Below are 21,113 nucleotides of genomic sequence, written 5' to 3'. Positions count from 1 at the left end.
TAGGACAATGTGCAGTCAGAGACAGCTTAAGTAAAATATGGCACCAGGAGAGAGCTGAAGCAGTTCAGCATTTCAGCTGAGAAATATTTACATTTTATTTATCTTTATGGACAGTATATAGATGCAGTGAATTTAGTTATTAAAAAAAAGTTTAAATTTCAGAGGATTGGGGCATCTTTACTGATTCTAAAACTCATCAACTACTTAAAGGTATAAAAATTTCAGCTGTAAGACAGACTGCAGTATTTCTGAACTCTAAAGAGATAATGGTGGCTCATACTGGATTCCCTTCTGGAGAAAAATTGGCTGATAACCTGAGAGCTTTCATGGAGAGCTTGAACTCCATGAGGTTGATGGACAAACTTTAGACGTCTAGAAATAGATTAGTCTCTGCTAATCATCTACTCCTGCTAAGGGAAGGACTTGGGTAATCCCTGGATATTTTACTAACCAAGGGAGACACAGCTCAGAGTCACCAGTAATTTATTTTCCCCAAATTACAGCAGAGATTGCACAAATTCCCACCAGTTCATGGTGTGTTGTGTTTAAAATCTTGTTCCTTGCTCTTAAAATCTAGATATGAGCAAAAGAAACACACCTGATATGCAAAGCCAAGAAATTATTCTTATTTTAACCAAAGTCTAAGTCCAAAGATTTAGTCCAGTTGCAGTGATGCCAGCACTTATATCTCAAAATAAATTAGGCTAAAATTATCCATTCAAATATGCTAAAACCAAGGCTTTTCGATGCTGTTGTGCCTGCCCTTGCCCATGTTTTATTTCTTCTCACCCCTGGAACTGCTTGAGGCCACTTTTTGGAGAAGAGTTGGAGCTCCCCAGTACCTCTGCAAAACCGAGCCAACCCAATATCTTGTAGTGCTTGAGGTGCCTTGTTTCTGTGTGACCCTTTAATCAGGATGGACTCTACAGATGTACTCACTGAAGTGCTCCCAGCCCTACTATCATCTGACTAAGATTTCCTGTTACAGCTATTGAGGTTCTGCTCCCACTTAATCTCTAAATATGGCACAGTTCACGCTTTTTAGTTTGCTTAATGACGTGCTATTAATAAAGACATGACCTGAACAGCTACTTGCATTTATTGTCTTTTTTCCCCCCCACCATTTTTTAAAATTATGCTGAGGTAATTTAATTTTTTAAGATCATAAACTATTGTTTTGTTTGACAAGTTGGACATAATCATCCAACACTCCCATGAAGGCACTCACCAAGGTCAGTGCATAAGCCAGCAATTTATCTGAAACGTTTATCATGATATCGAAATGGCTTTGCTACTTTTTCAAGTTATTATTATTATCATTGCCTTATTGACAGAGCAGGATGCTAACCCACACTAAAGAAAGGTTCAGTCCTCTGTAATTATGTGTATTTTCAAGCAATTTCAAGTTATTGAAAGCACAGAACTCTGCTTAACTCTTGGTTGAACAGTACCTATGCTGAACAGAGCTACTCAATAGCTTGCTTTTCCAATGAGAAATGGCCTCAAAAGAGGTACAGCAACTCATGCCTTTCTCAAAACAAATTATAATTGGCATAAGCACAAGAGCCAAAAGTTTTTGTTGGAGTTAATGAAACCACAATGCAATTCTCTGATCAAAATCACTAACTGGCAATCTTGGTGCAAATGAGATTTTTTTGTGGTTTTTGTGTGTGTAAGGTTCAGATATTCGACAGCAGAGAATTAACTCTGCATCATTATTTTAAATTGAAGCCAAACAAGAAAAAAAAGTCAATTACCTTTAATTTCAAGCACAAGAAATCTTGTTTGTGTGAGTGAAATCAGAGCCCATTGACTTCTAATGGGATTTGAGTGTTTTATCTCTTTAGGCTTGATTTGGTTTTATCAATTTTTAAGTATGGGTTATTATTTTTGCTTCTAACAGACATCAAGTTGCCCAAAGACTATTGTAGTTCTCTGCTCACAAAGCTCTGCTCTCTATTCTCTCTATTTCAAAACAGATGTTACAAAGGAGCAAAATACCTAAATTATGCTGGCATGGATGTTCTTTTTGGTTTCTCCTCTTAAGACTGACCAAACCCAACCAGTACAGCCTGGAGAGCACCCTGCCTTCTCCTCCCTTTCCCTCTGAGGGGATATTACCAAAAAAGTTGCTGAGAGGGGACTGTGATCCAACATCTTCATGTCAAGGAGCACTGGTCCCTGTGCAAATTCCTAAGGGATACAACAAGGAAGCAGCTGGCAGCTGAAGGGTGCATGGTCATAACCCTTGGTCCAGATAATTTCCTGTCCACCTCATCCATCAGAGAGAAAACCAAATTCCAAACACACTTTTAGATGTTCTCAACCGTGTTTCAACCTCCTTACAAAAGAACCCAGATGCTTTCTACTCTCTCTACTGTACTTCTCTCCAAGCAGGAAATACGGCACTGAAACCTCCCAAAACAGAATGCAGAGAAAACTAAAAATCACTGCAACAGAAAAGTGTCAAGCTTTAGAAATCAAACTTAAGAATTACATGCATTCCATATGCTTACAAATGATCTTCATTAGCACCTAATTACAATTTAGTTCAATTAATCAGATGATCAACTGCATTGATTCTTATCAGCAGATTAACCCTCTTATAAAGTACTATGAAAATTTACAAGGTTGAAGTTGACAATTCAAGTTATTTTCAGGTACTTTGTTCTCTGGGGAATAAATAAATAAATAAATAAATAAAGAGGACTAAATTTTGCTTTCCTGGTTAGGAAAAAAATGTTTTCACTGAAATAAGGAATGAAGACAGTCTATGATAGCATGGTTTGGCTTGCATAAATTTAAGTGTGAATTTGAGACTGCAGAGCCTCATTAAGTTTCAGAGATTTCACATGGGGTTCTACAAATGCAACAATGAGAGCTCTTTCTAAACAGAACTCGAACCATTGCTGCATAAAGCTGGAATGATCATAAATGACGAATGACTGAAGACAAAGACAAATGAGGGCATGCATGGGGCTCTGGATTTCTGTGCGTTATGGTTGGATACTCCTCATCCTGATAAATCTTCTCTTCATCAATTTTAATGCTGGGAAGACTTGAGAACAAGAGATGAATCTGGCCTGAAGTTTACCTTTCTGAACTACTACAACTTTTACAAAATTCCTTGGTGACTTTTCTTGCTTTAAAGGTACAAGATGAAGCCAGAGATATTGTCTGATAAGTAAGCTAATTTTCAAAATCGACATTAAAGATAAAAATTTTACCATTATGAATAATATCAGGAGATTATTCAGTGCAGCTAAGAGCCTCTTCTTTATACATACATGGACAGTTAATAAAGGGGTCCTAAATTTTCTTTAAAGAAACTTGTAAGTGTTGATGGAGAATGATAGAGACCCCTCTCATGCATTTTTCTAATCTATTTTATATATACATATATGCATACTCTTACATTTACACATAAACATATGAATTAGACATAATCATCCTCTGATGTTCATTCTTACCTCCCAATGACAGTGGTGAGTTTTTTACTCTTTCTGCAGACACTGAAAGTTAAAAATTCACTACTTCTATGGTACCATAGAAAAGTGGATGCAAACAGTTAATCCAAGTGGATGCTATTGTTATCCTGAACTGAATATTGATCCTGATCTAATCCTGATCTCTCTACTGTATTTCGATTACTCTCTCTGGGATGAAACTATTGATATTGAACATGCAGAATGGAATAAATCAAAATATTTCAATCCTCCTTTAAATTCCACATTTGTTTACAACTTCACTTGGGAGAAAACTGAATCAAACCCGGGTACTCATTTCCTCTCCCAGCTCTCTCAGCCTTTCCTCAAAAGGGAGATGTTTCAGCCCTTTCATCTTCTTTATCATCTTGCACTGGTTCCACTCCAGGACCTCCATGTCCCTTGTCCTGGGGAGCCCAGAACTGGACACAGCACTCCAGATGTGCCTCAAAGGGCTGAGCAGAGGGGCAGGATGCCCTCCCTGAGCTGCTGGGAATGCTCTGCCTGCTGCAGCTGAGGTGATCAGGTGCTTAAAGCACCTCCCATATGAGAGCTCTTCCAATACAAGAAATACAAACAATTCTATTTAAACATAAGAAAGAAGTAACTTCTTTAAGACCAGAGTGGTCAAGCAGTGGAGCAAATTGCCTGAAGAGGTCAGGGAGGCTCCTTAAAGATATTCAAAATCCAGCTGGACAGTGTCCAGGAACATGCTCTGTTTGCTCCTGCTCTGAGCAGGGAGAGGAGACTGTACAGCTTGCAGAGCTCTGTGCCAGCCTCAGGGACTCTCTGATACAGCTTTTATTACCAGGGTTATGGGAATGTCCTGTGTAAAAGCCCAGGAAACATTACCTTAAATCCTCTGCTGCTTTAGTGGCCAACCTTCATCCTCAAATTTTATTTCCAATAGTGTGCTAATGAGAAAACCACTAGTGGGAAGCAGCACTTGCTGCTAGATCTATTAAACATGATTAAAAGAAAGAGCCTGAAGTGCAATTAAGGTAAATATTTCATTGAGTTTTATTAATCTGCAGAGATGGTATCCAAAGCAGACACACTGAAGTCTGAGAGTCACTGTGTTAAATCCCAAGAGAGTGGGGCTGTCTGCTGTGGATGGAAGGTGGGACAGGGCTTTATTTGCAATACCTGAACAGACACCATTGCTTTAACATTTTTCAGTTTTTGCTACTACCATTACACAGGAAAATTATCCAAGTTTTAAAAAAAGGGTAATAAACAGTATTTTGACTCATAAAGAACAGAATTAGGCAATACAGATATTGAAAGCATGAAACTGATTCTATGTTTCTCTGTTTAAAAAAGAATGTGGAATAATAGGCAGACACTGAAGGGTTAAATTCTTTTGGACAGCGTAGACAACTTATCAACTTTTGAAAGTGGCAGAAACTGAATGCTTAAAAAATGAAAAACTGTTTTCAGTAACACAAGGTGTTTTAATTCAGATCATATGTCAATAACCTCCCGGATTTCCATTTTGGTCTGCTTTTGTTGCCTGCTTTCTTGGTTCTGTCTTATCTAACAGCTTGAAGAAATAACAATTTATGTCACCGATTTACCTCTCAGTCTCTCTGACCATTTTCTCATTCAGATGCATTTTCTATTTCATCTCCTTGCCTCCAATTCACTAAAATAGAATGGAAATATGCAAGAAGTGATATTCAAAAATCAAAATATGATATACTATATAAATTTGTGGTAGCACAATGGCAAGGTAAACTGCAGTAGCAAGATAAGTACACTTCTTTTCTCATTGCCTCTTTTATGTAAAAAATGTAAGAGCTGAGATTCTTAATCGAGTGTTTCCAGAAATCAGGTGTTTGAAGTATCACACCACCTCCCACTCAAGTCATAAGAAAAAAAAAAAAAAAAAAAAAAAGAGAGAGAATTGGCAACAGATGTAAAAAGTTTGACCCTTACTAAAAAAAAAAAAAAAAAATTCAGGGTGTTTTTAACTGGTCTAACACCTTCAACAATTGGGATTTTAGGAATTGAGCATCACTGCCCATTCCTGCTGTCTCTCTATAAAACTGAGAAATTTATTAATTCCTGTGGAACAGCAGTATTAATCTAGAAACAGGGGATTAGTGGGAACTACAAAAGGGGGTGTTAATTCTATTGTCAACTTGGAAAAGCAAACTTCAGAAAACGTCCTCTAATGTTTCACTGGAAAAAAAGCCCCTACATAAGATAGGATATACATCAAGATGCAGATCAAACCCATCTGCACACCTCAGCTGTGCATTATTTGAAGTTGAGGCTAGTTTCAAGAAACTGCCTTGATCTTAGGGCCTCATAATCAAATGCATTGTCTGGTGCCGGAATGAAGCCAATCTGCTTTGAAAGGCCTTTGCTTCATCCCTCCAAAAGCACGAGAAAAAGGTATACAGGGAAAAAAGTCTGATCTGATCTTCATTTCTAAGTTCAGAACAAAGATATTATAAAGAAAGTCACTTGTACCTTGCTGCGTGCTGACAGAAGACTCAGAGGCACAGAGGAAAAATACAGAATGGATTTCAAATTAAATGGAGAAGGAATAACCTTTGTGCATCTGTAGGCAACAGTGCACGTGGACAGAGGAGAACCTAAAGTCTTGAATTTCAGATCTTGACTACAGCAGTGGTTATTCAGATGGTTGATGATTTGGTGGCATTAGCACCCTGTGGCCGTGCCTGGTGTCCACTGCCCAGTACTGGCCACGAATCTCAAATGTCCCTGTCAGTCTTTCACACCCATTTTTCGGCCACCAGCATTACACTGCCACATAGAAAACCCCTTCTGGCTCTTCTACACTATATTTCAGCCATACTAGATTTCCTCAACAGTTTAGTGAACTCTCTGTACACACTAACATGCACAAGTCTTTAAAAAATACAGCAGCAAGTCACAGGAATCAGTTGCTTGCTCAGACATTTCTAGTGAAACACTTTATTGTTCACAGAGATGAAAGATCTACACATGAAACAGCCATGGAAATAAAAGCATTTAGAAGGTTTCACTTGTAATTTAAGTACAGTAAAAAAAAAAAAAAAACCAAACAAAAAACCCACAAAACCCCAGAAAAAATACACTTAGTGATGCATACAGCCTTTAGTTCTGGTTGCATTTGACACTTCACTCCCTGAACTCCACTTTCAACTGAATGAGAAACTTTCATGCACTTCTTTGGGGATCACTCCTGCCAATCACTCACCATTAACACCCTGGTGTCTGAATGAATTTTCTATTTATTTTAGACTGTAATTAGACATTTTACAAATCAGACAGATTTGTAAAATCAGATTTAGAGACCTGATCTCTAAATAAAGAAGGAAAAAAAAACCCTCCAAACCAAAAGCATTGACAGTCAGTAAAGTATAACTTAAAACTTCCTATTAAGTCTTGCCTTCCTCATCCTCCCTGACTCTCCTCTAGGTAAAACAATTTAATTAAGAATCAGATTTAAAAATTGAATATTAACACATAACTGCTGCCAATACTTTAAAATAGTGATAACAGTAATAACAATGAATGTGCTCAAGCTGTGGCATGCTCAAGTCCAAGTTCCTTTTGATGACCCTCAGCAGTGGAAGACCTGACCAGCAGGGCTTGATGCATAAAATGTTGTAATCTTACAACATGAACAAGATCTTTAGAATCAGAACCGTGGAGTTCAATCTCTTGTATCTCAGAGCTCCTCTCCTCAGTTTATTAAAAATTCAAACTCCAGCTGTGGACTTGCCTTTGTAATCCACTGTCAGGGCACCACCCAGAGGACAGAAAGACAGAAGAGCAGAGCGTGCAAATGACATCTTCCCCAAATAAAACACACTTTAATTACCAGCCTAATCACTTCCGACCTCTTTCCTAGATCTCTCTTCTACTGATGTTTTGTAACATCTTTGTGCGATCTAATAGAAGAGGAACATCTTTGAAATGTCAACTTTTAGTCTTTGATTTTTCAGAGAAAGGTAATTTCTTTCCTGAGAAGTACTCACTTTTTTATTTTTTTCTAACATGCATGATATGATCAGAAAATAAGAAAAAATGCATTAATTCTTTGAAAGAGAAGGTACAATCCTGCATTTGCAGAATGGATATGCAAGTCCCTTCCACTGTTCAACAGAGGAAGAATGAATCTATTCCCTGATTGCATTTTTGATACAAACCCACATCTACCAGCTGGCCAAAGCAGATCCCAATCACATCTACCATAGGAAAAATTATTAAACCATTTAATCACAAAGATTCTAACAGAAAAGGAAATGGATTAAATAAAAAATTGAAATGCTTGTGACATTAAAAAACCCCCTCTTTTGATACAGTTTATGCATTATCAATATTCCTACCATAGCTGTTACTTGAAATAGCTCATCACCACACTAAATAGAACACAATTTCTACTCTACTAAGGTAAGCTAACAACCTTTTTGTTGTTTCATAGTCTCATTTTTTAACTCCACAGAGAAACACTATTATTTAACACAAAACCAAAAAGCAGTGAACACTCCTTAAAGTTGGATTCCAAAGCAAACCCTAATAGCTGTGCCAAGTGGATTTTGTAATATTCTGTACTAAGGTTGAGCTCGGACTGCAGCCTTCTCCTCCACAGCACTATTCTGATATCAGTGCAGACATATGTTCAGCTAATCAGTGGGAACATAGTGACTTTAAAATAGTTTAAAACTGCCCGACAGATTAGAAATGTCATCAAGGAGAAAACAGCAGAAATCTCATAACCTTTGTTTCCATAGGAAACAAAGCTGAAAGCCAACTGCCTCAACACCCCAAATCTTTGACAACACTAAAATTCAGTTTTTTTCTGTGGATGAAGCGATTGTGATATTCAGTCCTTCTCAGTGACAGCACACAAGTCTGCCACTCACCAGAGTTCTGCTGATTAACAGTAAAGATGCATTTCAACTGATAGGTTTCACTTCCCACAGACATTTTAATGGAAAAAAGCAACCAACAAGCCCTCAGAAGCTCAAAGAGGATACAAAGGAAACTCAAATGCATCTGAACAGCAAGAGCTTGCAGTCTAGATAAACAACATATGCTTTGTAATCAACAATATTTTTTGTAAAAAGAAGTAAACAGTCCTCAGTTTAGAGGTTTAATTAAAACCAGCCAGAGATTTCACATTCTGATATAGAAAATCATGAAAATAAATTAAGGACACAAACAGTGCTAGTTTCTCATCTAAATTGCTCTATTTGTGTTTTATTATCACAGATGATTTTCTATACATTTTATTTTTCTTTCCTTTATGCGTCTTCTAAAATGGAGTTAGAGCAGCCCTTCCTTATCTTAAAACAAATAAACATCTTGTCGATAATTTCACATCATTCTCTTGATGTCTACACAACGCATGATACAAAAAACCCCTGTATAATCTAGAGTTACACATTATTGCTGATTTCATGTTGGAGGGTACAATACAACTCAGTCTAAAGAGAGAGCAAACATTATTTGTGAGAGGTATGAATTTAGGTGACTCCTCATATTCATACCTAAATGAGTGCACAACACTTTGCAACCTAGACTGTTATTACAGAGATATATTAGACATTTTTATTTGACATACCTCTAAAACAACCACTTTTCTTCTCTTGGAGAATGGTGTAGAAAACCATTTGGGTGTTTATACGATCATTGTTCATTCCTCTACAAAGAGGAATCACTACTTGCACCTTTAAATTAATTTTAAGTACACATGTTTATGTATAAACAAGTGGAAAAGGCTCAATGTAGAATCACAGCAGCTACATGAAATTACTGAACTTTTGTTTAAAATATTTCTAAGTGTAGCCTATTAATTTCTAACACACTTTAGTTCCTGTGGTACTTCTTTGAGCCTTTGTTTGAGTCCACCTACCTTGTGGCAGCCTATTGATGCCTGGGTTTTAAGCACTTATTGCCTACAGGTTTCCTTCTTCAATAAATATTTACAGCCTCATGCGCTAATTCAGCCTAACCAGGGTCAAAACCCTTTAGGTATTTAACTTCTTTTAATTTAAAATACAGGACTTGAAAACCAAAGCATTACGTTGAGGATGTACCTGTATAGCAGAGCAAAAGTTAACTTTAAATATCTTACTTTGCCAAACTTAAATACTGGGATAAACTCACCATGCAAATATGATAATGAGTAAATTCTAACATATTCAGCCAAACATCTACGGAATTTTTTGTGTCTTGCTTAATTAGTTACAGTTACATGTGCTGCTGTCTCTCATTAACTTTGTAATTCCTGGGCATGCATAGGTGGGTGCCTCACTAAATATTCTTTGATTAACGCACAGCACTCATATAATATATGCTAATTCCTATTTGCTAGGAATTTAATTATAAAACTTTGATAATCTGTTTTGATAAATTTAGTTTGGTGGAAAATGTGTGTTCCTAGAACAGGATCGTATTAAATTTGTTTTGCTTTTGATTTTTTAAGGCAGTTACCTGCTACCTGTTGGGATGGATTCTTTGCCTGCAGAACAAGCAAAGCCAAGTTCAGAGTGAGCACTGGGTAACCTTTGTCGTGGTTTAAAGGCAGGTGGCAACTGGGCACCACAGAGCTCCTCACTTACCCTCCTCACTCCACCCCAGAGGAATGGGGAAGACCATCAAAAGTAAAACTTGTAGGTTGAGATAAGAACAGTTCAGTAACTGAAACAAAGTAAAATATTATAATGATAGTAAATATTGATAAGGGTAACAAAAAGGGAAAACAAAACAAACAAGTTATGCAGAATACAACTGCTCCCACACTCTGACAGACGCCAGAACCTGTCCCCAAACCCCAAGTGGCCCTTCTGGGTAACCTCCCCAGTTTATACACTGGGCAGTGGTTTTATGGTGTGGAATATCCCTTTGGCCAGGTTGGGTCAACTGTCCCAGCTGTGCTCCCTCACAACATTTTCTGTGCAGCTCCTCACTGGCAGAACATGAGACACAGAAAAATTCTTGATTTAGGATAAACACAACTTAGCAACAACCAGAACATCACAGTGTTACTGACATCAGCCCCATACTGAACCCAAAACACAGCCATGCCAGCTGCTGAGACGAGACTGACTCTACCCCAGCCCAAACCAGGACACTCTTCTTCCTATTCATCCCATTCCCACCCAACTCTTCCCTTTATGAAGGTTTGGCTGAACCCTTCTGGCACAGGCAAAAAGACCTTAAGAGACACGGGAACAGTGGCAACATTCTCCTGTTGGGACTGAGATCTTTTGGAATTCTTGTGGAATTTAGGTTTCCACACTCCTTTCTTGGTTGGTATCTCTGACTGCCCTCCCTGTCTCCAGACCTAATTGTAAGTAAGTACATCTAAAGTTTGTCTGCTGCAATCTTTTATTTTCTTGTCTCTGGGAGCCCCACGAACAAGAACACCATTCCAGAGTCATCATGACAATACCCTTATTCCTTAAGAAATTAATTTGAATTCAACTCACAGCAACACGCTGAATTGTAAAACTCATCTCAGATATAAAATTAATTTTACATGGGCATACAGAAGAATGATTGTCACTAGATAGCAATGTGAAGCCAGACCTGTATTTAAGCAAAGTTAATCTTTTGTACAAATGAAATGCTGCTTGCTTATTCAGTTTCCTTTAGCTAAATTCCTAAACTTCTAAGGACTTCAAAGAACTACATAGAAGTGAGATAAAGAGCTTATCTGCGTAATTCTTATGCTAATTCACAGAAGGTGTCTTGACTAAAAGGATGTCTACGTGCACGCTAAGGACTCGCTAATTCCCTTCCTCTAAACCCTAAGTTATTATACACATATTTAATTGGAATATAGCTGACTCTGCTTCCAGACAGTACCTGGTTCTGTATCCTGCCGTGAGCTGGTGACTCCCAGGCTGACCTGGCATTTTTTTGGGATGTCTAGAGATGGTTTTGAGCCAGGCTACCAGCACAGTGCACAGGTGCAGAGCATGAAGTCCAACTGCTCACACACTTGAGCTCGGTGTCCTGCCCAGCAGCACGAGATTAGGAGGTAAAATTCCATCAGCTGCTGCTCCTCATCCTAAAATCCCAAACTACTCATTTTCTCACCTCCCTTCCCCAGGCCTCCACTCCCACATCTCCAAGCTGTGATATTAGTCACTTTATCTTAGGATACAAAAAAGGGAAAGTCCCAACATTAAACATCTCTGACATTACAATTTCCACACAATACCTTTGTAAACCTTTTAGTTCACAGAGTTCAAAGACAAACTGAATTGATTAACGTTTACAAAAGAGGTAGAGGTTTCCCAGGAAATTAAAATTGTTTTTAGTAGTATGGTTTTATCACCTATTTAAAAATATTTATCATTTTTAGTTCTATTTCTGCAAGTAAAAAAGCACCCTTTATTCCAAAAATTGCCTCACATGCATCGCACACACAGAGACCATTCTCCACCTAATCCAAAAAAGTAGTACCACCATTTTAAATGCTTTTAAACAAAATTCATGCTGCAGTCTGAAGAAATTACAGTTTTTTTCTAAAGCTTTTTTTACCCTGTTCTCTTTGTTGTGTTTTTGGTTTTAACTGTTTGCTCTGTGTCCTGGTTTGCTAATAGTGAGTGTGCAAGTACATTCTCATTTCCAGAAAAGTGAATATTTGCAATAGCAGTTCAGCTAAAAGATCGTTGCTGCCCACAAAGAAATCCTACTAGTATCTTCACAGATTTTTTACATAAAAATAAACTAATTAGTTTTTTTTTCCTTAACAAAAATGGTACAGTACTGATTCACCTCCACAACAGCAGGAGGCTTTTCACTTTCAAAAAGGAAATGCACACAATACAAAGAAACATAATTTTCTTAGAAGTATAAAACAAGGCCTGAAAGGTCACTGCTTTCTACTTGATGCTAATTCTCCCTGGAATGATGTTGATTTATATGCACAATAAAGAACTCATTACAATAGCATCACTGGGCCAGCCACCACGCTATCGCTCATCACGAGCTCCAGTGACAGGACAAGGGGGGATGGCTTCACACTGGCACGGAGCAGGTCTAGATGAGATGTCAGGAGGAAATTCTTCCCCGGGAAGGGGATGAGCAGAAGCTGCCAGAGCAGCTGTGGCTGCCCCTGGATCCCTGCAGTGTCCAAGGCCAGGCTGGACGGGGCTTGGAGCAACCTGGGACAGTGGAAGGTGTTCCTGCCCATGGCAGGGGGGAGCTCTGGGTGGGCTTTAGGGTCCTTCCAACCCAAACCATTCTGTGACTCCATGCTGTACTGCTAATTACTTCCTTTGATTTTTGAAAGATTTCTTTTTCCACTTTCTTTCTCTGTAAATATATACAGTCAGATTTTCCAGGATTCACTTTGAAGCAGCCTACCAAAACCAGGAATTGTTTTAATACAGTGATGGTCTATAGGTTTATTAGTAGCTCTGACAGAGGAATTGCTGAATCAAACTCAGCTGCAGATTCTGGCTAAGTCAAGCAGAACGTGTAGTTGGTAACAATGTCTGCACCAATGGCAGATGAGTCTGTTCCCACAGGTCTGGCACAATAATAGAAGTGAATAATTCATATCATGTGGGAACAGACAATTACAATGCATATGCATCTGGAAAAGCAAAATACACAAAATAGGCTTGGTTTTATTCTCTTAGTCTCTTTCCTCCTGCTTTTTATCTGAGACTCCCTTTCTGCCCTTTGCAAACTCTGCTCACTTTGTGCCAATTTACACAATTACATGAATTTGAGCATGTAGTGAATGCACTTTGTTCTGGTTTTTTTTCAATCCAATCAAGATGATCTTTTAGGTCCCTTCCAACCCAACCTCTCCTGTGATTCTACGATCCTCTGCTACCACTTTCCCTCTCGTGGAAAGAGAGGTAACTGGAATAGCAGAGGCCAGAGTGAAGGAGCTGAAGGCAGCAGCTAGAAATATTCCACTTTTATTTCCAACTTGATCCAAAGTGGGAGCCACTGAAGGAACGTGTTAGGATGTGGAATTGAAATCATTCCAAACCCAATCTGCAGCACTGCTCAGTACTGACACTGGCAATAGCAGCTTCTTAAAATACTTGCAAATTCTGTCCAGGGGATCTTTCAGAACAGAGCACAAAGTCACATTAAGTAATCATTCCAGCCAGATACTGAGCTGTATTGGGGCATACAGGCTGTCATTCATAGCTAAATTACACGTTCTATTTGGGAGCCTTTTTTAGCTTCCTGACGCACGTAATCGAGTGCAACTGATGAATTTTGTCTAACAGTTTATCCTTTAGCAGTGACACTGCGCTTCCTAATCATACACGAAGTGTGGTGGAGTTCTGATACTGCTCTTTTGAAAGTCAAAGGAAGTTTTAGCAGAGCTCTCAATTCCATTCCAACCTTAATTTTCTACTTGCCACTGCACAACGCACACAGAAACTGAGCCTCGAGCTGCAGCCGCAGCCAAAATTCTGGCACAGCACTCGATGGAAATAGCAATTTAACCATGTTTTAGTGATGACCTTCAAAATTTAATTACAGATATAGCATGAAAACGATGAGCACGTGCTGTGCTTTACCTGTTCACTGTGAGAATAAAGAATGAAAAAGCATATTTAGAACTGGTAAATATTCTTTTACCTTTAACAGCCTGGTATAACATGTAGTTCCAAAGTCTTTTGCAGAAAGAACATCTTAGCAGACTCTGGTGTAGAAGCAATTTAAACAGGAATTAGTAACAGAGATGAGGAGATCTATCCAACAACGTGAGTGATGTCACCCTTAGCTTCAAACAATTCTTTTCCTGACTGTTAAGCTACAAAAATAAACCAAACTTACTCCTCAGTTCTTAATAGGCATTAAGAAACTCTACGTTGTTTTTGCCAACTTTCAGGCATCACTAACATCAGTTTTATATAAAATATTTTTCTAATATACCCGTTGAATCTACAGGATGACATCTCAAACAAATGCAACAGCTCTGCTGGGGGGCTGAAGTCGTGCCTTTGAAGGAGCTCTGTAGGATAAAGACTTTTAATGTCCCAGCATTGGATACAAACCCCATTTAGCTCTGCTGGACTGACAGTGCTCTAATTTCATTGACTCCAGAGCTACTAATGAGCTCCTGTCACAGAGGGGAAAATAAACACCTGCTAAACACAGAGAGACTCTTTTCTGCAGCTGTATTTCCTTACAGGGGATTATGGTATCGACCAGACTGATGGAGCCGTTCCCTTGTTGGGGAGCACTGAAACAGGAGATACGGCCACATAAAGGAGCCTGTGATTAGGCCTGATAAATCCTTTCTGATGGCCTGGAGTTGGTTTGATGCTATCATCCAATTTCCAATGAGCGATGTCTACGCTGCAAAAAAATCTCTGTGAGAGCTGGGGCCGGTATTTGGCACTGTCAGCCAAAGGCAATGGATCAGGGAACAGCTGTGGGAACACAACAAGACTCTTAACTCTAGAGTAAAGTCAGGAAAATAATATTTTTCTTAGTTTGCAGACAGACCAGAAAGGAAAAAAAAAAAAATTATATATATGTATATGTATACCTGTATATGTATATATATATATATTTGAGACAAAGAAAACCAGATTTTATTTTTTCTGCTGACAGAAACAAACAACCCAAAATGTCTTAATTAAATAATGAAATATCCACCGTTCCTTTGATAATGAACCCTCTTTAAATCCTAAATTACTCCATATTTTAACTAAAGAATAAGGATTTTGACTGCGACTATTTACTGATGTTAACCTACAGAGCTAAAATTATTAATCTCCATAATTAATCTATTTAGGGACCAATTTCCTGAAATGCGATGAAAAATTGCTGCTTTGGATTTTACCTTAGAGGTGTTTAATCTTCACAGGGTTTTTTCCTGCATGAGCTGGGTGGCTTGGAAAGGCCTGTGGGGCTGCCAGCCTTGCTCTGTGTTATTTGAATAAAAACCACTTCACTCCTGAGTCTTTCAGCTAAACATGCAAAGAGGAAAAGTTTTGAAAGGGAAAGTCAGTACAAGTAACTGATTTATCTGGGTAGCAGCTTTCTCACAATGTTTTGACAGAAGTGTTCTCAGAAATGTCTATTTTTAGTCACACGTTCTGCAATCAATCTCTTTGTAAACGAAATAAAAATCAAGAAATTGCACAGATACCTCAGAAAAAAGGAGGATGCAAAGCCACGGGATGATTTCTCTGCCTGAGGGAAGCAGGAGCACTCTAAAGTTCAGAATGTATTATAATGTTAATAATTAGACTATTAAATGCCAGTAGTCTCAATGCAGAAAAATACAGGGGGTTTATTTGTTGGGGTTTTTAATTAGTAACTGCTGCATCAGCACAAATATTCAGGAATTTTATCCCATACCTTCTGCAGAGGAAGGTCCTAAACCTTAATGGTTCCTCCACACCAGGAAGCACCAAAAGGATATAAAGGCCTCCAAGTCATGATTTCCCACATGCAGAGATATGAAAAACACTGTAAATTTTCTTATTCCACCTCAGTTTAAGAGGTGCATATAGCTTATAAGGTAGATGTGAGGTTCTGGTAGGATGCTGTTTGTACAGCAGCCCTGGGGCTCAGCCATAACTTAAACACATCTCCAAGGACCTTTAATCTTCATTCTGTGTTTTTCTAAAAACACTCAGATGGGACAATAATTTCAAGATGAAAACTCGACTTTCTTCTGTCTTTGCTAATTTTATGCCATAGTTTAGACTATACAAGTAGAGAAAATTCCATGCCTTCACTGACTGTGTATTGTATGTCCTTTAAAAATCACTTTAAAATGAAATTTGTATAAAACAATATGAAGTTGTAAATAAATTGTAACCCTCTTTTTCTTTTCCTGAGCTAATTAATTCTCCATAAATATTTTCCCTCCTTTTAAAAATGGATTTTCATATTGGCAGTATGAGACTTACAGCTTTGAGCAGCTAGGAAATGCAAAGTAAAAGAGTTAATTTTTCTTTCTAAATTAAACTGGATTGTGTATTTTTGAGAAGATATAACTGTGATTTCTATATTATCTCACTGTACAAGTAAGCTGCAGTTTCTGCTCTCAAGAACATCAGCAAAGAGTGCTAGGAACATCAGCAAGTCAGTCCAAGACTGTCTGTGGTTTGTAATCAATAATATTGGAGGAGGTGTCACCAACGTGGGTGTACGTAAAGAAACATATGAAAAATAATGTGTTTATATTATTATAGTGTACATAAAGAAACATATGAAAAATAATGTGTTTATATTATTATAGTGTACATAAAGAAACATATGAAAAATAATGTGTTTATATTATTATAGTGTACATAAAGAAACATATGAAAAATAATGTGTTTATATTATTATAAACCTATTGCCCAGTATGTTGATGATAAAAGCAGTTTGATCCATGCCTGTCCAAAATCTATTTACATTTTAGATTTGGGGTTCTGCCTGATGAATTTTTAAAAATAGTCTAAAATTTTAAAACACACTCTGGGTAAATGTTAAAGGGAGATGGTAAACATACCAATAAACCCACCTCTGCTAGGGGACCTGTCAATCCAATTTCCCCCCTAAACCAGGGAATATGCAATAACCCATCTTAAGATCCACTGCTGTGTCAGTTTCATTCAAGACAAAAGGAAAACAAGCATTTTATGATTAAACAGTAATTGAGACAAACAAGCAAAAGCTTGAAAGGCATCAGCCCACACAGGGAGCAAGGATTCATTAGTGTTTCCTCTGTAGGTGAGACAGGCAGTGCCGCCTGCTCTGCTCCAGAGCCCAGAGCAGAGTTCTGAGTGGCTGCTCCAGGGATTGATGTTCCTCAGGGTGACAGTGCTGATTGTTTAATCCCCTCGGATGGCCCACTCAGGCAGGAGGAAGGTGCTCATGAGCATCAGGAGTCACCAAGATCAAGGGCTCCACCTGCTCCCCTCTCCCTGCCACACCCTGCTGCCCCTCCAGCAGCTGGAGCCAGCTCCTTAACTGGGACAGCACCAAACCAGCAGCCAAAAGACCAGAAAGAGGCACTTTCTGATGTAGAGGAAGCAATTTCCAGCATGGAGTATCCGTGAGGGTTTGTACATAAACAAGAAACATGAATTGCACTTCTGGGAGGGCGAGACGGAATCGACGCTCGCTGGGCACACCTGGCCCAGGTTTGGATCTTGCCTGGAGCATTGTTTAGCCAAGTATAAACAAATAATGTTGCCTTTGAATGATGTGACAGACTGCAGGGGAGCTCCAGGTGGAATGAAACTGCTGCCACAATTTGTTCACCCCAGAAAAATCCATGTATTAGTAGGAAAAATAGCTTTTCTTTTGAAAGTGTCTGTCATCGTCATTATAGCAGCCATGATACATGAGCAGCACTCTCCTCTCTGTTCTAGGAGCAGTGAGAACATATTAATAATGATGGGGAAAAAGTCCCCCAAGTCCTTCTCAGCAGGGCTGCTCTTGAAATATTTGAAGTACTAAAATTACAGGAAGGCCACTTCAGCTCTTGAGCCAGATGAAATCTGGAAAATGAATTCCAATACTTCCTAGCCATTCCTCAGCCCCCAGGAAGCTGGTTGCAAAGGCAATGTAAACAGAGCACACAGGACATTGCAAAACCAGCTCTGCTCCATTTCAGATTCTTGCAGAACTCTCTCCTGTCCTGGCACTGTGGCAGTGCTCCCTCTCTCCAGCAGCTGAGTGTGCAGCCAGTGCCATTCTCGCCACCTCATCAGCAGCAGGGACTGCTGCAGGAGGAACAGAACTCATTACTTTCAGCCTCAAAGCAGCCCTGAAATAAAGGTTTTCTGTGCTTAGCTGTTTGTAAAGGACTCAGTGCATATTTGACATAAAGCTTTTGAAGTCACTGAAACTAACACGGTGAAAAATCCCTTTGTTGGGTTCGCCTGAGAAATGTTGGAGAGTTCAGAAGAAAATTGAATATGCAGATATTTTTACTAGTAAAAAGAGAGAATGTTCTCATAAGACATAAAAAAATCAAACTATTTCCTAATTTATGTATAGGAGTTTCTGTATTTTTATAACTAATAGAAGGGAGCCTTATAGATTGAGGAGGAACCACAAGAATTTTAAAAAGGTGTGTAGTAATGATAAGCTGAATTCAGCCATAGAAAATAGATGTCTCCTTCTCCTGTGATCCATAACATTAAATGTAATTGTGGAAACCTTTAGTATTAATTCATTAAAATAAAACAGAATTATTTTAATTAAAAAACCCTCTCTTGAGATTGCCAGCCTTAGTCAAATACATTGAGAACTCTTTTGAATTTCACTGTTCTCTAAGGCTATGATATCTTTTTTCTTTTATTTCTTTAAAATTATGTAGGCATAATTTTAATAGTTTTTTTTCACTTCTGTTGAACATAGCACAGTAACATGCTAAATATTTATATTTTATGAAAAATGAATGTTCAACAAACAACAAGCACGAAGAGAGGCACTTTTTACACGTTAGGTGTCTATCTGGCATGGGTTCATCTGAAAATGAACTGTCCTCTGGCCAAACTCACAGCTGCAGGCTGCAAACAAAGTATCAAATTCAGCTTTTTGAACAGATCTGTAGGAACAAAATGCAAAGTCAAAACCTCAGGTTTATTTAGCAACCATCAACACCATCTAAAATAGAATGCACTCATGAGCTGAACCCTCCTGGTGCCGCAGAGATGGAGTCTCAGTGCTGCAGGTTGAATTTCAGATCTCAACAGGTGCCGGCCTGATTGAGCAGATGAACCACAGGGAAAATGTAAATTTACCCTCAGAGGTGGCTTTGCAAACTGGGCCAGTTTAAGATGAGTCAGGGAGTGGTCAAATAAGCAGTAAAATCACCAGGACTCAGAGCAAACTGTGGGAACCAGCTGAGGACAGGATTTCTTATCTAACCCCAAGCTGCAGCCAGAAGAGTTGATCTGGTTGCCCACAGAATTATGGTCTCTGCTATGGGTGCAGAGGCACTCATCCCATTCACATAGAACCTCAAGAAAATATCCTCTAATATCTTGCTGCAATGCTCAGTGCTAATTTTAATCTGCATTTAGGATAATAAAATTAAAATAATAGCAGAAGGTAATTAACCAACCAAAGGAGATTCCTACTTTTGCATAATAATATTATTAACTCTGCCTAAAAATATTATGACCTGTTATCAGATAGAGCTAATGCTAACATGTCTAACACAGCAAATGAACTCACCTTTTTAACAGTTCTCCTCTCCCGTGGATAAATGCTGGCATTAATTCATCACCATTTACAATAACTTCTGGCTTTAAATCAAAACTTGACTGTAAAATCATTTGAAAAGCCTGTGCATAGATCCCCTACAAGTACACCAACATTTCTCTAGGCATAGAGACAAAAATTTCATCTTGGGCAGAGAAAGTGACTGGTGGTGCTGGTTTGGGAGTGTTAAATAAACACTCAGCAAAAGAAAGGTCTTACTCCTACCTCACACATGGCTGTCCACCTATTCAGCAAACCCGCAAGCAGAGTTTCAGGGAACAGTTTTATATGTTTGACTTTCTTAAAATTTATTTTTCCTTTTACAAGACAGTTCTCTTGTGAAATTTTGGATGATCAGTTGAAGCCTAAATGCCTGAGTGAGGAAAACCTCGAGCTGCCCCTGGACTTGAGCTGACCTGGGGCTCGAGGGAGGTAAAATGCTCACACTGGGACCCAGACTCTGAGCAGGCAGCAGTTCTCAGCAAGAGCAATATCAAACCTCTTTATCTAATCATCCACTATTATTCACTGCTGCATTCTATTTCCTTCAAAACTCAGACATCCTAAAAGAAAAACTTCAAGGCTCCCATATGCTGCCTGCCCTCCCTCAACATGTTTTTGGTTTGTGTTTGTTGTTTGGGGCTTTTTTTTGGTAAATTGAAAACCCCAGGAAATAAAGGAACTTCACATGCAAAAAATAAATTCAGATATCATGAAAAGTCCAACCAAATAAAAACAGTCTAGAAAACTCAGAGCTGCTACTGCATCTATCCTCAGAGTCCCCTGTTGTGGCAGAGCTCTGAAGGAGTCTCCAAACAGCGTGTGATTTTATAGACCATATGATCTGCAATATTTACCATGCATAATGGAAATAGATAAGGCAAAGCAAACAGCTTGAATTTTGTATTTCCTTGCTTTTTATTTAGTCTAGGTTGTTAGCACCATGTGAATACATATTTGGGAGTCTCTGTGTTTGTGTGTGTGTGCATATGTGTGTATATATAGGTATAAACAAACACACAGAGTCATTTCCCTGTATTTCTCACACATCAGAAAGAATACTTTCTGAGCAACCGGCTTTTAGTTCCTAAAATTTCTCAGACAAAAAGAAAAGGCATTGTTCATTTTGGTCAGAATTGGAAAAAAAACACATTATGCTTGTTTCTTCAGCTTCTGTGTCCTCTTGCTGTCCCTACTCTGTGCTGCTTGTTTGTGGAGCTCTTCAGTTTTAATAACAACAGATGTCAACACCTTGACCATTGTTTTGTAGCTTTAAAATGCACTGCTACAAAGTGTTCAGCATGTGAGACTAAATGGGAAATGCATTTGCTAACTGCACTTTTTTTACTTGGCAGTACATGCAGGAGCAGGGAACAGAGGCTCACGGGAGTTTTAAAGTAGAAGAAACATTCACACTGCATTGAAAATGTAAAGGCACACATTTGAAAGCAATTC

The sequence above is a fragment of the Corvus hawaiiensis genome, chromosome 14 (genome assembly GCF_020740725.1).
Source record: "Corvus hawaiiensis isolate bCorHaw1 chromosome 14, bCorHaw1.pri.cur, whole genome shotgun sequence".
Lineage (NCBI taxonomy): Eukaryota > Metazoa > Chordata > Aves > Passeriformes > Corvidae > Corvus > Corvus hawaiiensis.
This window is presented reverse-complemented; position numbering follows the sequence as displayed.